Source organism: Vicia villosa, unplaced genomic scaffold, assembly GCF_029867415.1.
Source record: "Vicia villosa cultivar HV-30 ecotype Madison, WI unplaced genomic scaffold, Vvil1.0 ctg.000645F_1_1, whole genome shotgun sequence".
In the NCBI taxonomy this organism is placed as follows: Eukaryota; Viridiplantae; Streptophyta; class Magnoliopsida; order Fabales; family Fabaceae; genus Vicia; species Vicia villosa.
Window position 1 is genome coordinate 335,730 of NW_026705289.1, and position 8,549 is coordinate 344,278.

The 8,549-nt window shown below is 34.2% G+C and overlaps 1 long non-coding RNA gene across 1 annotated transcript; it reads left to right on the forward strand.

Annotated features, from left to right (window-relative positions):
* Positions 1 to 2,375: 2,375 nt before the first annotated feature.
* Positions 2,376 to 5,730, forward strand: LOC131630113 (uncharacterized). The gene is made up of 3 exons (XR_009292243.1): positions 2,376 to 2,784; positions 3,155 to 3,203; positions 3,311 to 5,730. It is a non-coding gene; the product is annotated as an uncharacterized LOC131630113 (long non-coding RNA).
* Positions 5,731 to 8,549: the final 2,819 nt, after the last annotated feature.

Below are 8,549 nucleotides of genomic sequence, written 5' to 3' on the forward strand. Positions count from 1 at the left end.
TTGAGAAATTACACCTAATACATAAATGGAGAATTTTGATATTTTGAATTCTTAGGCTAAATTCTTGGATCTCAAACATACCCATGGACCATACCAAGACCTATAGATTTATTTAGTTCATTTTTATGATATTTATTTTATCTATTTGAATTTTTATTCATTTAAATGATAAATAAATTAAATAAAATATGAAATAAATAGATTTAATCAAAAGATTGATTTTTCCAATCAATATCAATCACTCAAGGGGCTAAATGCATGGTAAAATTTCGTTCAAAGAGATTGGAAAAGATTGGACAAGATTAGAAAGGAAATCGTATGATTTTGAATCAAATTTTTCTCCTATAAAAAACAAATAGTCCCAGCCCAATTTCAGACCTAATTGAATCCTCTATATATAGTTAAACCTAATAAGAGCAAGGGAAAAAAATAGGAGATGGGAGCTGCTCCATAAACCCTAACAAAAAACTTCAATAGTGGAACAAAAAGAGAGGGATCGGTTTGAAGGTTACAACCAGGTTTCAATCCCTTCCAGGTATCAAATACCCGTCCCTGATATCCCAGGAGAAAATCCTAATCATTGCTCACGCTTGAAAGCGCACCAAACCCTCATATTCGTTCTCATCGGAGCGCCATTGGTGATCAAGAGATGATGTGACCATTAAGACTGGGGTTCGAACCCCAGGTCACAAGATTTTATTTTTCAAGACAGTTGCTCACAGATCCCATACGCCCAGACTACGAAGGCTCACCATACATCTTCATCTTTCCACCGCCAGATCGTTACCAGCAAAAATCTAAAGGTCTTAGTAGCGCATACCCACCATGGACCTTCAACCCTTTGGCACACTGGATCAGCTAAGTTTTTATCCTTATTTTTTATTTATTTTATTTTTAATTACATAATTATCCTTTATTCCTTTTTCTCTTTTATTATTATCTTATTATTTATTTATTTTACCTATCAATTATTTATATAAATAATGGTTTTATAATTATCTGTATTTAATCGAAAACTCGATTTTTCTCGTAAAATAAAAATTTCTTTTACAATAATAATTTAATTGAGGTTTTTTAGTTAATCATTATTTTAAAACCCTGATTTTAACATGACCACTAATCACTATTACTGGTAGGTTTGTCCACTAATGCCTTTGACGACAAGCCTTATGAACCTTTTGGGTCACAATACGTTTTCTTAAATAAACTTTTTAGGGTCAGAGTGTTTGTATATTCTTTAGGGCTTGTAGATCTTTAACTAACTAGGGTTTGTAGATCTGTAATGCACTAACCACATTTCTCTTCTTTGTGCGAATTTTTCAAGGTTAATCAAAATCTTCCGACTACGCGCCATGGCAATCGAAAAGCTAAGTTCTAATCCTTTTCTTGTTTAAATTTTATTTTTTGCCTTATAGGTTAAATTAAAATTTATTTTCAATGTCAGAGGAATTCCACATACACTCACCCTTATTATTGTCCATTTAATTCTCAGATGATCAGAGTCAATTGAAGATTCAAGGAAGATCAAGGCATTCAAGAATTTTTATGCTAATTATTGTGCCCTATTATTTTCTGTCTTTTAATTTCCCCCATCCCCGCAGGTGTTTATTGTAATAGCGTAGGACATTTAAACTGCTTTACTTTTCTGCTGTGGTTAGTAATCTTAGGGAGTGCAAGCCTTGAACTGAATTAGCATCACTAGTTAAAAGATAACTATCTGAATTGAATCACGTGATTGTTGCACCCACACACCTTTAGGGTAATTCCTCTCGTTGCCTTAATTGTTACCTGTTGCCTTTAATTGTACTAAAGATAGTCAAGTCCCTCGATTCCGAGGATACCTAAAGCAATGTTGCCTTCAAAGTTATTGAAACTCCCTCGATGTTGCCTTATAAAAATGATTTGTCCCTATTGCTAAGGTATCCTCGCATGATGCCTAAACAGGTTAATGACTATTATATCCTTCCCTTAGACTACCTGCCCTCTTTATGGCAAGGGACAGTCTTATGGTGAATGATAACTCGATGACCCTTAAACATCCAATTGAAAGACTTCCTGCCCTCTTATGGTATGGATAGACCCTTTCGCTCGAAAAGCTAAAAGAACGATTTTTCAAACTTAGGGTAGTTGCTATTAATTGCTTGCTCTATTTCAAATTCAAAATCAAATTCAAACTCTTTTTCCACTAATATTCAAATCTACTATCTATCCATTACTAATCAATTGACCAATCTACCGCCCTTTTCATTATCATAATAGACAAAGTTCCCTAACTTATTTTGTCCTACTAAAAAGGGTTTATTTGTAATGTCATAATAAAGCCATAACAAGAAACCAACACGTGTCATTTAATCCATGGCCACATTTTTCATTTCAAAGTCATTCGTCTCTCTCATCTGATTACCATGATTTCCACTTCTCTCTCTCTCTCTCGTGTTCTCTTTTCTATCTCTTTTTTCTCTAAAGCCCTAAAACCACCGCCGCCACCCTTTCCGCCTCTATTATCGACGAACACCACCTCCGATGAAAAATCAAAGCCATTTTCGTACTATTCGTCCCATGGACTTCCTAATGAACTGGTCGGAATTTCGTTTCCAACAACCTCGCCTCGGATACTGTTACTCACCGTCGACCAGTTGGTTCACCAAACTCCGACCCAGCGTCACGCTTTTCACTCAAAAAAATCAATCTTCTGATTTTTTTGTTATTGTTTCTATTTTTTTTGAAGCAGCTTAAGAGAGAACTGAAGACTCAAGCTTCTTGCTCAATGGAAGAGAAAGAGAGGTGGATTCATAGCTATAATTTTTCGGTTGTTTGTTGGAAATGAAAGTTTCTAAAGTTTTTCTGATTAATCACCTGTTGAGTTTTTCTTCAAATCATATTTAGATTTAGAAATAAGTTTGTATATTATATTGTGTTTTGACATCTTCCATTTTCATGGCCATTGCAGAGTTTTTAATTTATATGTTTTGATATCATTTCGAAAGTTTAGTTTCAATTAGTATAAGTTTCGTTTCGAAAAAGTTCTGAGTATGATGTATATTTGGTGGTTAGTTTGATTTGTATAAATTGCTAAAACCTAGATCTTGTGAATCATTTGAGATTTAAGCTGACAAGGAAACTCTAATAAACTCACAAATATGTATTTTGGCAGGGGAAATTCTACGAAAGCAGCAACTATATTAGAAACTTCATTGAAGATGGTAAGTATAGTTATTTTCCACCATGAGTTTAAATATATGTACTTAATGCTTAAAATTTTAACTATTGTAGTTATGATTCAAACAATATTTTTGTTATTGCTACATAGTCTGCAACAAAGCTCCTGTTGAAACTTATATAACGACATCCCTCCCTCTACTCCGATATACAGGGTATGCTGTCATTCATGGAGATTTTAAAAATTGCATCTGAACTTTTTCTTTCATGATTTTTTGTTCTGTTTCTGTTATGATTTTATAAAGCTATTAATGGTTGAAGGAATTGTTTGGTTTGTTGCAGATAATTGATAGGATTTATGTTCTTATTTATGAAATGACATTAGCTTTCTGCTTGGTATCAGATCCTATGTTATATCCCTTGCTCCCATCTCTATATTTTCTTAGTTTAGAACTTTGATTTGTTGAGCGAGATTATGTTTCATTTAATTGTTCGCTGAACAATTTATATGTTTCAGGTATTACTTTATTGTTCAATGGACCACCAGAGGCTCGAAAGCCAGATATTAAATGGATGCTCTATATTTTCAAGATTGGTGAAATGTTGAATGGTAATCTTTTGTTCCCGCTGCTTAAATTTTACAAATTCATTTTTTAAGGTTAATCATGTGTTGTACTATTGATTTTGTGTTACTGCTAAGGTTGATTTCTTATTGCTCTGTCCTACCATCTTACTAATGCAGTATTTAGATGTAGTCTTTGTTATCACCAATATATATATATATATATATATATATATATATATATATATATATATAACTTCCCCTGGAAAGTGATACTTTTCATGCAATAGGCCTTACATAATCGACCTTGGAAGCACAAACAAAACTTCTGTTCATGTTAGTGGTCATTGAATGTCTTTGATTAGTTTCTTTGTAATTTTCATTTGACGTAGTAGCAAGTAGTGAGCTTAAGTTGGATGTGAGTTATTTATCATCTGATACTGCTTCTGCAAGATAATCCCATTGAACCTCGACGATATTTTGAACTTAGGGAGCAAGACACTATTAAATTTGGTAATAGCAGGTAAGTGACAAGTAGATGTTAGTTGTTTTTCATCTACTATGGTGTTTCAATCATTGGTTTGTGTCATGTCTAGGATCTAGCTTTTTGCCTCCCCTAAAATGTTATATTATATATTATAAGAATAACCAGCCATATTGAACTATGGGATGCTATGTAATTGTTTGTGGAGGTTGCTAATTAGACTTCAATTCAAAATAGCCTTTCTCTATCCTTTCTTTTCTTCTACAACAACTACATGTGTTTGTATTTATTACTTATACTCTTTGGTCTAATTAATTTTCTGTGAATGTTTAAAAGTTTATCCAAATAGCCTTTTTTTCTTTGACATGGAGAATTAATTTTATGAGACCATGTTTTTATGATCCAGCTGAGAATAGAGCCAAGTTTTTATGAGTTCAGAGTCATGAGAGATTCAGTTCGATACAACTCAAGAACCAGAAATTTCTGATATGTTGGTACCAAAACATGCTGCTACAAAGGGTGCAAGGACCAAGAACGCCAGGCACAACAAAACTAAATGATGTTCTAAACCATGACCTTGCTAACAGCCAGATCTTTATTTTGATGCTTATTTAACACCTTGCTTTTGTTAAGGCTTTTTAGATGTCCACCTCTACTTTGAACACTCTTAAAATGCCTAATTAAAAACATAAGTTTCAATGTCAACTTATTTTGTAATAAATATTCCATTTAGTTGGAAACATGTTTATTGATATGTCAATCCTTTCTATTAAAATTGTTATTAAATTATTTATGATCAAGTTTAACCCTTTAATCATTATGCTCAATCATAATTATATCTCATTCCTATTTATTACTGCCATAATGTTGATTCTGGTTTCTATAATTACAGTGACCATTATATGAACCGGTTGAACCTCATTCCTATTTTGTTTATATAACCCAAGAGAAGAGAAGGAAACCACAAATTCTATAAGCCATTTCAAATATTTGAAGTATGACACTTCATAAATCCTTTTAAATAAAGTGACGTGTAAATTTTGCGAATGTCAAAGCAATAGTGATCATCTACAAGGGAGAAAGTGACGTGTTTGTATACACCGGAGCTACTGTGATCATTTGTTTGTTTGTAATACATGAGCCTAAAATATCCAGATATACATTGTTGATTACTTTGAATGGGATGGGGAAAAGCGTGGATGTCTTTAGATGGTGTATTTCAATATATCTCAGATATAATTTACATCTCAACTTAAATTTTTTTAGTTATTCTAATTAGTTTATTCATGTATAAATCTAGGATGTGAGGCCATGTTCGTTGATTCTGCACTAATGGTCTGGACTTCAAAATCCAGACTAAAATGAATTGGGGCAGAATGCATTCATGCAAGTACCATAATCCTCAAATGACTAAAATTCACACCAAATCTTATTAAGAACAAACATTACATTTATATTGAATGTATTCGGATGTAGCATAACTATTACCTGTTAAAGAAATGAATGCATCACAAATTAAAAAGACAAAAAAAAACAAGGATATAAAAAACTTACCAAATGTAAGAAATGTTTGCGCTTAGCTTGGATGGAGAGAAGTAGAAGTTGATGAAGATCCCTGGTTTGAACGTACACGAGTAAAACTTGAGAGAAATTTTGGAACAATGTGAAAGATGGGAGCTTTACTAATGCAACACTGATTTTGTTTAGTTTCAAATGAAAGGGAAATGAGAGGGAAAGAAAGTGTAAGATTACTTAAATGAAAGTGTCCGAATTTTGAAATCTGTAAGTATTTTCTAGAGTGTGAAATCTAGACATTTCTTTTACTTTGATTGATTGTGATTTTAAGGTTGGGTTTGTTGTGGTGCGTTGGGGTGCGTCTGAATTTTAAAATCAGTATATTTGTTTATTTGTATGTTGCGTGTTTTTTGCTGTGTTTGGATTCTAAAATTCGAACTTTAAAAATATTTTGAAAATTCTGTGAGAATGTGTGAGTAAGTCAATGAGTGTAGTGAATACCCCCTTAAATTACTGAATATCTCTTCAAATTAATGTATACGATAACAACTATACGACCACGACCAGTACTTGTATTTTTTATTTTATTTTTTATAAACCTTGCTTCACTTTTTCTAGAATAAGATTTAGTGTATTTTGAGGGATAACAAACTAAGTGAATTATTTTTCAATATCTTTGGAATCAAAGAAAATCATACTTAAAACATGACTTTGATTTTTATGAATTATAATTTATTCTTTTTGACATAATTTAGACTTTTTTTTTGTGGATCCTTATTTAAACTTAGAACCTAATTTTCATTTTACTAATATCTTATTAGTAAAACTTTTTCAATGGTTAATTTCCATTTTACATATGCAACTTGGTCAAACTTCTTTACTTCACATTTTTTGTATCATTTTTGGTATCATTCAAGAAACTACACCACAAATAATGCACCCGGGCGACAGCACGGGTCTCTGACTAGTACTTTTCAAAAGACTACGCCTATTTACAAGCTAAAGTTCTTCTTCAAAGTTTTTACTTTTCACACCTCGTTTTCAAACATTTCAAACAATACAAAAGCGAGCTAAGAAATTAAGAGCCCATGGATAACCATGGATGCAAAGGGTGCCTTACACCTTCCTTTTGTATAACTTACCCCCCTGACTCAAAATCTTTTTTAAAAAAGGTCTTTTCCTATTCTTTTAGCCTTTCCTAAAATTGGATAAAATAAAAGTTGGTGGCGAATCTTGCTATCCGCAACATTTCGTTATAAAAAGTCAGTTCACCGTATTACAGCTTCCTTCTCAAGCTGACCTTCAGAAGAAGGATCAGAAGAAGCAAGAAGCAAGGCCAAAGAGAAAGGCTGCAGAAGAAGCTGCTAAAGAAGCTAAGAGGCAGAAGGTTACTTATGACCCTCTTAAAGTAGATTCTTTGAAAGCAATAAGAACGGGTAATTTCTCCAGGAAAGTATATCAACCACCTCCTTCTAAATCTCATTCTTCTATCCAACCTCCTCCTTCTGAACCTCACAACACCTTCACCATTCCAAATCCTCCTCCACCATCTCTTTCTACACCTATCTTGAACCCCACTCCACTAAATGTCTATCCTCCCACACCCACTGATATACCATCCTCATCAACCCTCTCCACAGATATTCCATCCTCTTCAACCACAGCAGTTCCACCTTCTATATCCCATCCCTTTCCTACTAGAAAATCCAACCCAGACTGCCTTCTCTACCCTGACTACAAATTCACCTTCAATCCTCCTGAACCTGAACCTCATACTTACCTGGAGCTGTTCAGAAATGAAGTTATCAGTAGGCTGGATCTCTTGAAGGATGCCTTCTTCAATGATCTTGATGATGTGTCTACTAGAAACCTCTGGAGAAGCTTTCGCCAAGATTTTCAAGTGGGAGCTATGGCTGTTCAGAAGAGACTTGTGGCTGCTACTCCTGGTTATGCTGGTTATCTTCTTGAAGTTGATAATGGTGTCTATTATCATCCCATCAGAAACAGGAGAGTTCTTGAGGAGACTTCAAGTCCTTGTTTGACTTTCTGAGGGAAAATCCTTCTGAGAACGACCCCAATTTGGTCATTCCAGAAGTTGTTGACCCACCAGAAGTTGAAGGTCCTTCTGCTCCAAGGAATCTTGCTGCCATTCTTCAAGCTATTGAGAATGGAGATTCTGATCTTCCTGCTGCAGAATATGAAGGAGATGCTTCTATGGAAGAAGATGATGCTGAAGATCATCCTGCTGGGACTATTCCTGTTGAGGAAAATCAAGGTGATGATCTAACAATGGAAGCTGCAGTTCAGAATGATGTCCCTCTGGACAGAAGTTGTGAAGCTTCTTCTGGCGAACCCTCTCTTCTGGTGAAGACTCTAGAGGTTATTCAGAAGAACCAAGCTGACCTAGCTTCTCGCATGGACGTGCAAGATACTACCAATGCTGAGTTCCGCACTTTCATGGAGAGGCAGACTGAGAGCAATGCTGGGATTCATGACATGCTGGCCAAGATTATGTCTAAGCTAGGGTCGTCTTAGTCCTTTTGTGTCTTAGTAGTTTCTCTTTGTTTCTTGCATCTGTCTTCTATGTATCTTCCTTGTACTTCAGACAGTTCTCCTTTTGCAATCAATGAAAGTTATCCTTCTTTTCTCTCATAATTGTTTTGTTTTTCATCTGAATCTTTTGTGTTTTTGATGTTATGACAAAAAGGGGGAGAAAATGTGATAAATGATCTGATTTATATTATCAGTTGCTAGGAGAAAGTCTCCACATTTCTAACAGAATGTGCAAGTTCTATGTCTTTGAATGTTTTGCAGGAAGTGAAGATCTTC